An 8,932-nucleotide genomic window follows, 5' to 3' on the forward strand; every position below is an offset into this window, starting at 1 on the left:
TCCTTGATTTTAAAAAAGGTTCCTGGCTGAGGGCCGTGGTTCATGCCTGTAATCCCAGCACTTTGGGAGGCCAAAGCAGGCGGATCACCTGAGGTCATGAGTTCAAGACCAGCCAGGCCAACATGGTGAAACCCTGTCTCTACTAAAAATACAAAAATTAGGCCAGGCACGGTGGTTCACGCCTGTAATCCCAACACGTTGGGAGGCCAAGGTGGGCGGATCATGAGGTCAGGAGTTTGGGAGCAGCCTGGCCAACATGGTGAAACCCTGTCCCTACCAAAAGTACAAAAAAATTAGCTGGGTTTGGTGGAGCATGCCTGTAATCCCAGCTACTTGGGAGACTGAAGCAGGAGAATCACTTGAACCTGGGAGGCGGAGGTTGCAGTGAGCCGGGATCGCGCCATTGCACTCCAGCCTGGGCAACAAGAGGGAAACTCCGTCTCAAAAAAAAAAAAAATTAGCTGGGCATGGCGGCATGCGCGTGTAGTCCCAGCTACCCGAGATGCTGAGGCAGGAGAATCACTTGAACCCAGGAGGTGGAAGTTGCCCCACTGCACTCCAGCCTGGGTGACAAACCAAGACTCCATCTCAAAAAAATAAAAAATAAAATAAAATAAAAAAGGTTCCAGTGGAATTGTAAAAACATAAATAATAAAAAATTTAAAAAGGTAAGGAGGAGTGGATGGGATCAAATATAGGTCTCATAAATTCCTTATGAGAAGTTGAGGGATTTCCCATCTCATGACCTCTTTTTTGTTTTTGAGACAGAGTTTCACTCTTGTTGCCCAGGCTGGAGTGCAATAGCACGATCTCGGCTCACAGCAACCTCTGCCTCCCAGGTTCAAGCAATTCTCCTGCCTCAGCCTCCTGAGTAGCTGGGGTTACAGGTGTGCGCCACCATCCCCAGCTAATTTTTTTTTTTTTAGTAGAGACAAGGTTTCACCATGTTGGCCAGGCTGGTCTCAAACTCCTGACCTCAGGTGATCCACCCTCCTTGGCTTCCCAAAGTGCTGTGATTACAGGCGTGAGCCACCACGTCCGGCCTCATGACCTCTATTTTTAATCCTGATACACACAATTTTTTTCAATTAAAAATTTTTTCTTGGTGTAAATTACTACAAAACATTATACATATTGTGGATCTGGTTTCAAGTCATATAGAAAGTCATTTCCTATACGACGATTGTAAAAATGGTCTCCAATATTTTCTTGTATCTTCATGCTTTTTAGAAGCATGCTTTTGGTTGGGCATGGTAGCTCATGCCTGTAATCCCAGCACTTTGGGAGGCCAAGACTGGAGGATCACATGAGGCCAGGAGTTCCAGACCAGCTTGGACAACATAATGAGACCTCATGTCTACAGTAAATAAATAAATAAATAAATTTTAAAAATAAACAGAAAAAGGACTTTTAGATTACTGTGGGCCCAGAGAGCTGATTAAAGAAAATCTCATCATCTATCTTGATTCCTAATTTAATCACACTGCAAATTCTCTTGCTGTGTAAATTAAAATATTCACAGGTTCTTGGGATTGACACATGAACATCTTTGGGGCCGGGACATGATTTTGTCTACTACAGTCCATCTTCTGGTCCCAAACATGCACATCTGTCTCACATGGAAAATACTTTCACCTCATCTCAACATCCCCAAAGTCTCAACCTGTTACTGTTGTAATACTGGTTATACAACTTTGTAACCATTTTTCAAAAATCATAGAACTATACACCGACAGTGAATTTTATTGAATATAAACATTAAAATGGGTATAGAAAAAGAGGAAACAGCAAAGGAGACCGAGAAGAAGTCACCAATAAGGTGGGAAGAAACCAAGAGATTGTACTGACCTGGAAGCCAAATAAAGAAAGTATATTAAGGAGGGTGTAATATGGCCAGGCAACGTGGGTCATGACTGTAATCCCAGCATTTTTGGAGGCCGAGGTAGGCGGATCACCTGAGGTGGGGAGTTCGAGACCAGCGTGACCAACATGGGAGGCTGAGGCAGTCAGGAGTTCGAGACCAGCATGGCCAACATGGTGAAACCCCGTTTCTACTAAAAATACTAAAATTAGTCTGGCATGGTAGTGGGCGCCTGTAATCCCAGCTACTCGGGAGGCTAAGACATGAGAATCGCTTGAACCTGGGAGGCACAGTTTGCAGTGAGTAGAGTTGTCACCACCACTGCATTCCACTCGGGGCGACAGAGCCAGATGCTATCTTAAAAAAAAAAAAAATGCAGTTCCAATTACATGCCCATGATTGCCATATGCAAGTGTCTGTACACACTCCTGCCAAGCCTGGATATAACGAATCTCTTTACTCTTGCCACTATAAGTCACAAAAATACCATTTAACTTGAATTTTCCTGATGAATAATGAGGTGGGACGTCTTTTCACATAGTTTGGACATTGTGTTTCATCTACAAACTGCATGTATTTACCCTTGGCTTATTTTTCTTTGCTTTGCTTTTTAAATCTTAAATTAATATTTGAATATGTGTAAGACTCAAGTTTTGAAACTCAAAAGGTAGGAAAGGATATTTTGAAAAGCCCTGGCTCCTAGCCACCCAGTTCCCCCTCCCAGAAGCAACCAAAGTTACCAAGTTTTATAGTTTTAGAGACAGTCCATGCATATATAAAGAAAATGTACACATCATTTCTTCTCTCTTTTTATGCAAATAGTAGCATGCTATCAGTTGGCACCTGGCTCTTCTTATTCAAAAATTATTTGGAGATAATTTCCTTCTCAGTAAAGAAAGCTGCCTCATACTTTTTGATGGTATTATTTAACCAATCCTCTACTGATGAACATTGAATCTGTAGCTTCATTCTGGCTGTAACAAATAATCATGCAATTAATGCTGTAGCATAAGTGGGACTCTATTGCCAGGATAAATTCCTGGAAGTAGAGTAACAGGGTCAAAGTGAGAGGTGAAGCCAGCTGGGCTTCTGGGAGCGGAGGGCACTTGGAGAACTTTTCTGTCTAGCTAAGGATTGTAAATGCACCAATCAGCACTCTGTGTCTAGCTAAATGTTTGTAAATGCACCAATCAGCACTCTGTGTCTAGCTAATTGGGTAGGGGACTTGGAGAACTTTTCTGTCTAGCTACAGGATTATAAATGCACCAATTAGCACTCTGTGTCTAGCTAAGGGTTTAAACACACCAATCAGCACTCTGTCAAGACAGACCAATCAGCACTCTGTAAAACGGCCCAATCAGCACACTGTAAAATGGACCAATCAGCTCTCTGTAAAATGGACCAATCAGCAGGATGTGGGTGGGCTAAGTAAGGGAATAAAAGCTAGCCACCCAGCAGCACCTACCCACTCCAGTGCTCTTCCATGCTGTGGAAGCTTTGCTCTTTCACTGTTTGCAATAAATCTTGCTGCTGCTTACTCTTTGGATCTGTGCCGCGTTTATGAGCTGTAACACTCACTGAGAAGGTCTGCAGCTTCACTCCTGAAGCCAGCGAGACCATGACCCCACCGAGAGGGAAGAACAACTCCGGCGGGAGGAACGAACAACTCCAGATGCGCCACCTTTATGAACCGTAACACTCATCGCAAAGGTCTGCAGCTTCACTCCTGGAGCCAGCAAGACCACAAACCCACCGGAAGGAATGAAGAACTCCAGACGCGCCGCCTTTAAGAGCTGTAACACTCACCACAAAGGTCTGCAGCTTCACTCCTGAAGTCAGCGAGACCACGAACCCAGCAGAACGAAGAAACGCAGGACACACCATCTTTAAGAGCTGTTACACTCAGCGCGAGGGTCCGCGGCTTCATTCTTGAAGTCAGCAGGACCAAGAACCCACCAATTCCAGACACAAAAGGACACATGCATCTGTGATTTTTTTTTTTTCTTTTTAACAACTGGTAATCAGTTTATTAAAATAGTTGACTTAAGCATCTGCAATGGTGACTTCCACCTGAACTCCTGGCTCACTATTGATGGAAGTAATCTGCTTAACAATCTCAGAAGGACTGCAAGTCAATGAGTCGTTTGTGGATTCTCATCTGGAAATGATCCTGTGTCTTAGAACCTTCACCACAAGGAGTTTTTCTTGCAGTGATTCTCAAAGTCTTGGTAGGCATTCAAACTGGTCTTTTCACTTTGAGATTCTTTTCCTTTGCGCCTCTGATCAAATCAGCACACACCTTTTCCAGGGATTTTACGTTGCGGCTCCCGATGAATTGGCACCTCCGGCTCCACGGGTATTTTTCCAGTATCCTTAAAAGCCATGGCTGATGTGCGGCTTCCTGACCAACTTGTTCCTCTGTAAGAGCGAACAGCGGTGAGTCAGCAGCAGGAGTGTGCGGATCAGCGATCCACAGCATCTACGACCGCGTCTTCCTCAAAGAGCATTCTAACAGATATTTCTAAGTCTGCCCTCCACAGAGGTTACCAACACGTCTCGGTAGGATACAGGAGAATGCTGGTTTCCCTACAGACTTGCTCACATCAAGTGTTAACGTTTTTCCTCTATCCGCTTTGCTAACTCAGTGTCAGTCACTGAGGAGTTCTCTTATTATAATGAAAGTTTATCATCTTCTCATAGGCTTAGAAACCATTCCTGTTTCCTTTACTGTTAATTGTTCATACACTTGGCCCTTTTGGAGGCAGTCATTCTTTTTCTTTTCTTTTTTTTTTTTGAGATAGCGTTTCATTCTTGTTGCCCAGGCTGGAGTGCAATGGCACGATCTTGGCTCACCGCAACCTCCGCCTCCTGGGTTCAAGCGACTGTCCTGCCTCGGCCTCCTGAGTAGCTGGGATTACAAGCGTGCGCCACCACGCCTGGCTAATTTTTGTATTTTTAGTAGAGATGGAGTTTCAGCATGTTGGCCAGTCTGGTCTCAAACTCCTGACCTCGTGATTTGCCCGCCTTGGCCTCGAAAAGTGCTGGGATGACAGGCGTGAGCCACTGCATCTGGCCTCTTTTTCTTATGCTTTGTAGGATCTTTCGTGTTAGAGAATTCCACCCTTGGTCTGTGACCATTGTCTGGGTAAAAATTTTTTTTTTTTTTTGAGATTGAGTCTTGCTCTGTTGCCCAGGCTGGAAGGCAGTGACACGATCTTGGCTCACTGCAACCTCCGAGATTCTCCTGCCTCAGCCTCCTAAGTAGCTGGGATTACAGGCGCACACCACCATGCCCAGCTAATTTTTGTATTTTTAGTAGAGACAGAGTTTCACCATGTTAGCCAGGCTCATCTTGAACTCCTGACCTCAGGTGATCCACCCGTCTTGGCCTCCCAAAGTGCTGGGATTATAGGCCTGAGCCACCATGCTTAGCTTTTCTATTCTTTTCTTTTCTTTTTTCTTTTCGAGACAGGGTTTTGTTCTCTCTCCCAGGCTGGAGTACAGTAGTGCAAGCACAGCTCATTGAATCCTCGCCCTCCCGGGCTCAAGTAAACCTCCCACCTGTGCCTCCTGAGTAGCTGGGACTACAGGCATGGGCCACCATACATGGCTAATTTTTTTCTGTTTTTGTAGAAACAGGGTCTCACTATGTATTCCAGGCTGGTCTTGAATTCCTGGGCTCAAGTGATCCTTCCTCCTCCACCTCTCAAAGTGCTGAGATTACAGGTGTGAGCCTCTGCACCTGGCCTTTATTAAAAAAAATTTTTTGGGGGGTGGGGTCTTGCTATGTTGCCCAGGCTGGTCTTGAGCTCCTGAGCTCAAGGGATCTTCTTGCCTTGGCCTCCCAAAGTGTTGGGATTATGGGCATGAACCACTGCACGTGGCCTTTTTTTTTTTTTTTTTTTTTTTTTTTTTGAGAGAGTCTCACTGTTGCCAGGCCGGAGTGCAGTGGTGTGATCTCAGTTCACTGCAGCTTCCGACTTCCAGGTTCAAGCGAGTCTCCTGCCTCAGCCTCCCAAGTAGCTGGGATTACAGGCACATGCCACCACGCCCAGCTAATTTTTGTATTTTTAGTAGAGACAGGGTTTCACCATGTTGGCCAGGCTGGTCTTGAATTCCTGACCTCAGGTGATCCTCCCGCCTCGGCTTCCCAAAGTACTGGGATTATAGGTGTGAGCCACGGAGCACGGCCTGGCCCCCATTTTTAACGATAAAATCTTTGAATCAGCTGGGATTTAGTAGATATGAATTATGAGGCAGGGATATAACCTAAGTTCTTTTCTTGATGCTTTCCCTCGTTGTCTTCATAACATTTATCCTTTTCTTGGGGGGTGCGCCTGGAGGATGATATGGTTTGGGTGTTGTCCCTGCCCAAATCTCATGTTGAAATACAATCCCCAGGAGCAGCGAAGGGGCTCATGCCTGTAATCCCAGCAATTCAGGAGGCCGAGATGGGCAGATCACCTGAGGTCAGGAGTTTGAGATCAGCCTGGCCAACATGGTGAAACCCCATCTCTACTAAAAATACAAAAATTAGCGGGGCATGGTGGCACACGCCTGTAATCCCAGCTACTGGGGAGGCTGAGGCAAGGGAATCGCTTGAACCTGAGAGGCAGAGGTTGCACTGAGCCAAGATCATGCCATTGCACTGCAGCCTGGGTGACACAGCGAGACTCCATCTTAAAATATATATAGATATAATCCTCAGTGGTGAATCTAGGGCCTGGTGGTGGGAGGTGTTTGGGTCATAGGGGTGGATCCTTCATGGCTTGGTGTTGTCTTCACAATAGTGACTGAGTTCTCACGAGATCCAGTTTTTGTAAAGTGTGGCACCTTCCCCTATCTTGATCCTGCTTTTGCCAAGTGATAGGCCTGCTCCCCCTTTGACTTTCACTGTGAGAAAATGCCTCCTGAGGCCTCCCCAGAAGCGGAGTAGATAGATGCCTATGTCATGCTTGTACAGCCTGCAGAACCATGAGCCAATTAAACCTCTTTGCTTTATAAATTTAAAAAAATATATATTGAATGAGCTAACTTTTCTGCAGTGAATTGAAACATCTTTTGGCCAGGTACAGTGGCTCACGCCTGTAATCCCAGCATTTTTGGAGGCCGAGGTGGGCGGATCACCTGAGGTGGGGAGTTGGAGACGAGTCTGACCAACATGGCGAAATCCCGTCTCTACTAAAAATACAAAACGAGCCGGGTGTGGTAGCACACACCTGTAATCCCAGCTACTTGGGAGGCTGAGGCAGGTGGATCTCCAGAGGTAGGGAGTTCGCGACCAGCCTGACCAACACACAGAAACCCTGTCTCTACTAAAAATAGAAAATGAGTCGGGCGTGGTGGCACGTGCCTGTAATCCCAGCTAGTCAGGAGGCTGAGGCAGGAGAATTGCTTGAACCCAGGAGGCGGAGGTTGCGGTGAGCTGAGATCACACCATTGCACTCCAGCCAGGGCAACAAGAGCAAACTCCCTCTCCAAAAAAAAAAAAGGACCAAAAAAAAAACACACTTTTTTTGTTTTGTTTTTGTTTTTTTTGAGACGGAGTCTCACTCTGTCGCCCAGGCTTGAGTGCAGTGGCGCGATCTCAGCTCACTGCAAGCTCCGCCTCCCAGGTTCATGCCATTCTCCTGCCTCAGCCTCCCGAGTAGCTGGGACCACAGGCGCCTGCCACCACACCCAGCTAATTTTTTGTATTTTTAGTAGAGACGGGGTTTCACCGTGTTAGCCAGGATGGTCTCGATCTCCTGACCTTGTGATCCGCCTGCCTCAGCCTCCCAAAGTGCTGTGATTACAGGCTTGAGCCACCGTGCCCGTCCTTTTTTTTTTTTTTTTTTTGAGACAGAGTCTCATTCTGTTGCCCAGGCTGGAGTGCAGTAGTGCAATCTTGGCTCACAGTAACCTCTGCCTCCTGGGTTCAAGCGATTCTCCTGCCTCAGCCTCCCGACCAGCTGGGACTACAGGCACACACCACCACGCCCAGCTCATTTTTGTATTTTTAGTAGAGATGGGGTTTCACCATGTTAGCCAGGATGGTCTCGATCTCCTGACCTCGTGATCTGCCCGCCTCGGCCTCCCAAAGTGCTGGGATTACAAGCTTGAGCCACCGCGTCTGACTTTTTTTTTTCCGAGAAAGAGTCTCATTCTGTCTCACTCTGCCTCCCGGGTTCAAGCGATTCTCCTGCCTCAGCCTCCCAACCAGCTGGGACTACAGGCACGCACCACCATGCTCGGCTCAATTTTGTATTTTTAGTAGAGACAGGGTTTCACCATATTGGCCAGGCTGGTCTCAAACTCCTGACCTTGTGATCCACCCACTTCGGCCTCCCAGTGCTGAGATTACAGGTGTGAGCCACCGTGCCCAGCCTGAAACAACATCTTTTATATACTAAATTCTGAAATACACTTTGGTCTATTTCTAAATTTACTATTTTGTTTCATTGATGTAATTATTCATGGGCAGTAGCACACTGTTTTAATTATTATATTATTATAATACACTTAAGACCTTGTAGAATTAATCCTCTCATACATAGATTGAGAGAATTGCCATGTTTATGACGTCAAGACTTTCTATCCAAGGACACAGCATACCATTTCAAGTCTTCTTTTTATTCTTCAGTGGTGTTTTAAAGTTTTCTTCAAAAAGATCTGGGTACTTGATCTTTTTTGTTATTATTGTAAATGGGGCCTTTTCTTCAATTGTGTCTTCTAACTGGTAGTTGCTTGTATTAAAGCAACTGATTTTTACCTATTAATTTCACACCCAGAACCTTACTGAATACTCTTATATATTTTTGTGATAGTTTTTCTTTTCTTTTTTTTTTTTTTTTTTTTTTTTGAGACAGAGTCTCGCTCTGTTGCCCAGGCTGGAGTGCAGTGGTGCAGTCTTGGTTCACTGCAACCTCTGTCTCCCAGGCTCAAGCAGTTCTCCTGCCTCAGCCTCCCAAGTAGCTGAGATTACAGGTGCCTGCCAACACACCCAGCTAATTTTTGTATTTCTTGTAGAGATGGGGTTTCACCATGTTGGCCAGGCTTGTCTTGAAATAGTGACCTCAAGTGATCCGCCCC

General features: G+C 45.8%; 1 pseudogene; it reads right to left on the bottom strand.

Moving 5' to 3' along the window:
* Nucleotides 1–1,774: 1,774 nt before the first annotated feature.
* LOC129059129 (small ribosomal subunit protein uS10-like) lies at nt 1,775–7,159 on the bottom strand (annotated as a pseudogene).
* Nucleotides 7,160–8,932: the final 1,773 nt, after the last annotated feature.

Source organism: Pongo abelii, chromosome 3, assembly GCF_028885655.2.
Source record: "Pongo abelii isolate AG06213 chromosome 3, NHGRI_mPonAbe1-v2.0_pri, whole genome shotgun sequence".
Lineage (NCBI taxonomy): Eukaryota > Metazoa > Chordata > Mammalia > Primates > Hominidae > Pongo > Pongo abelii.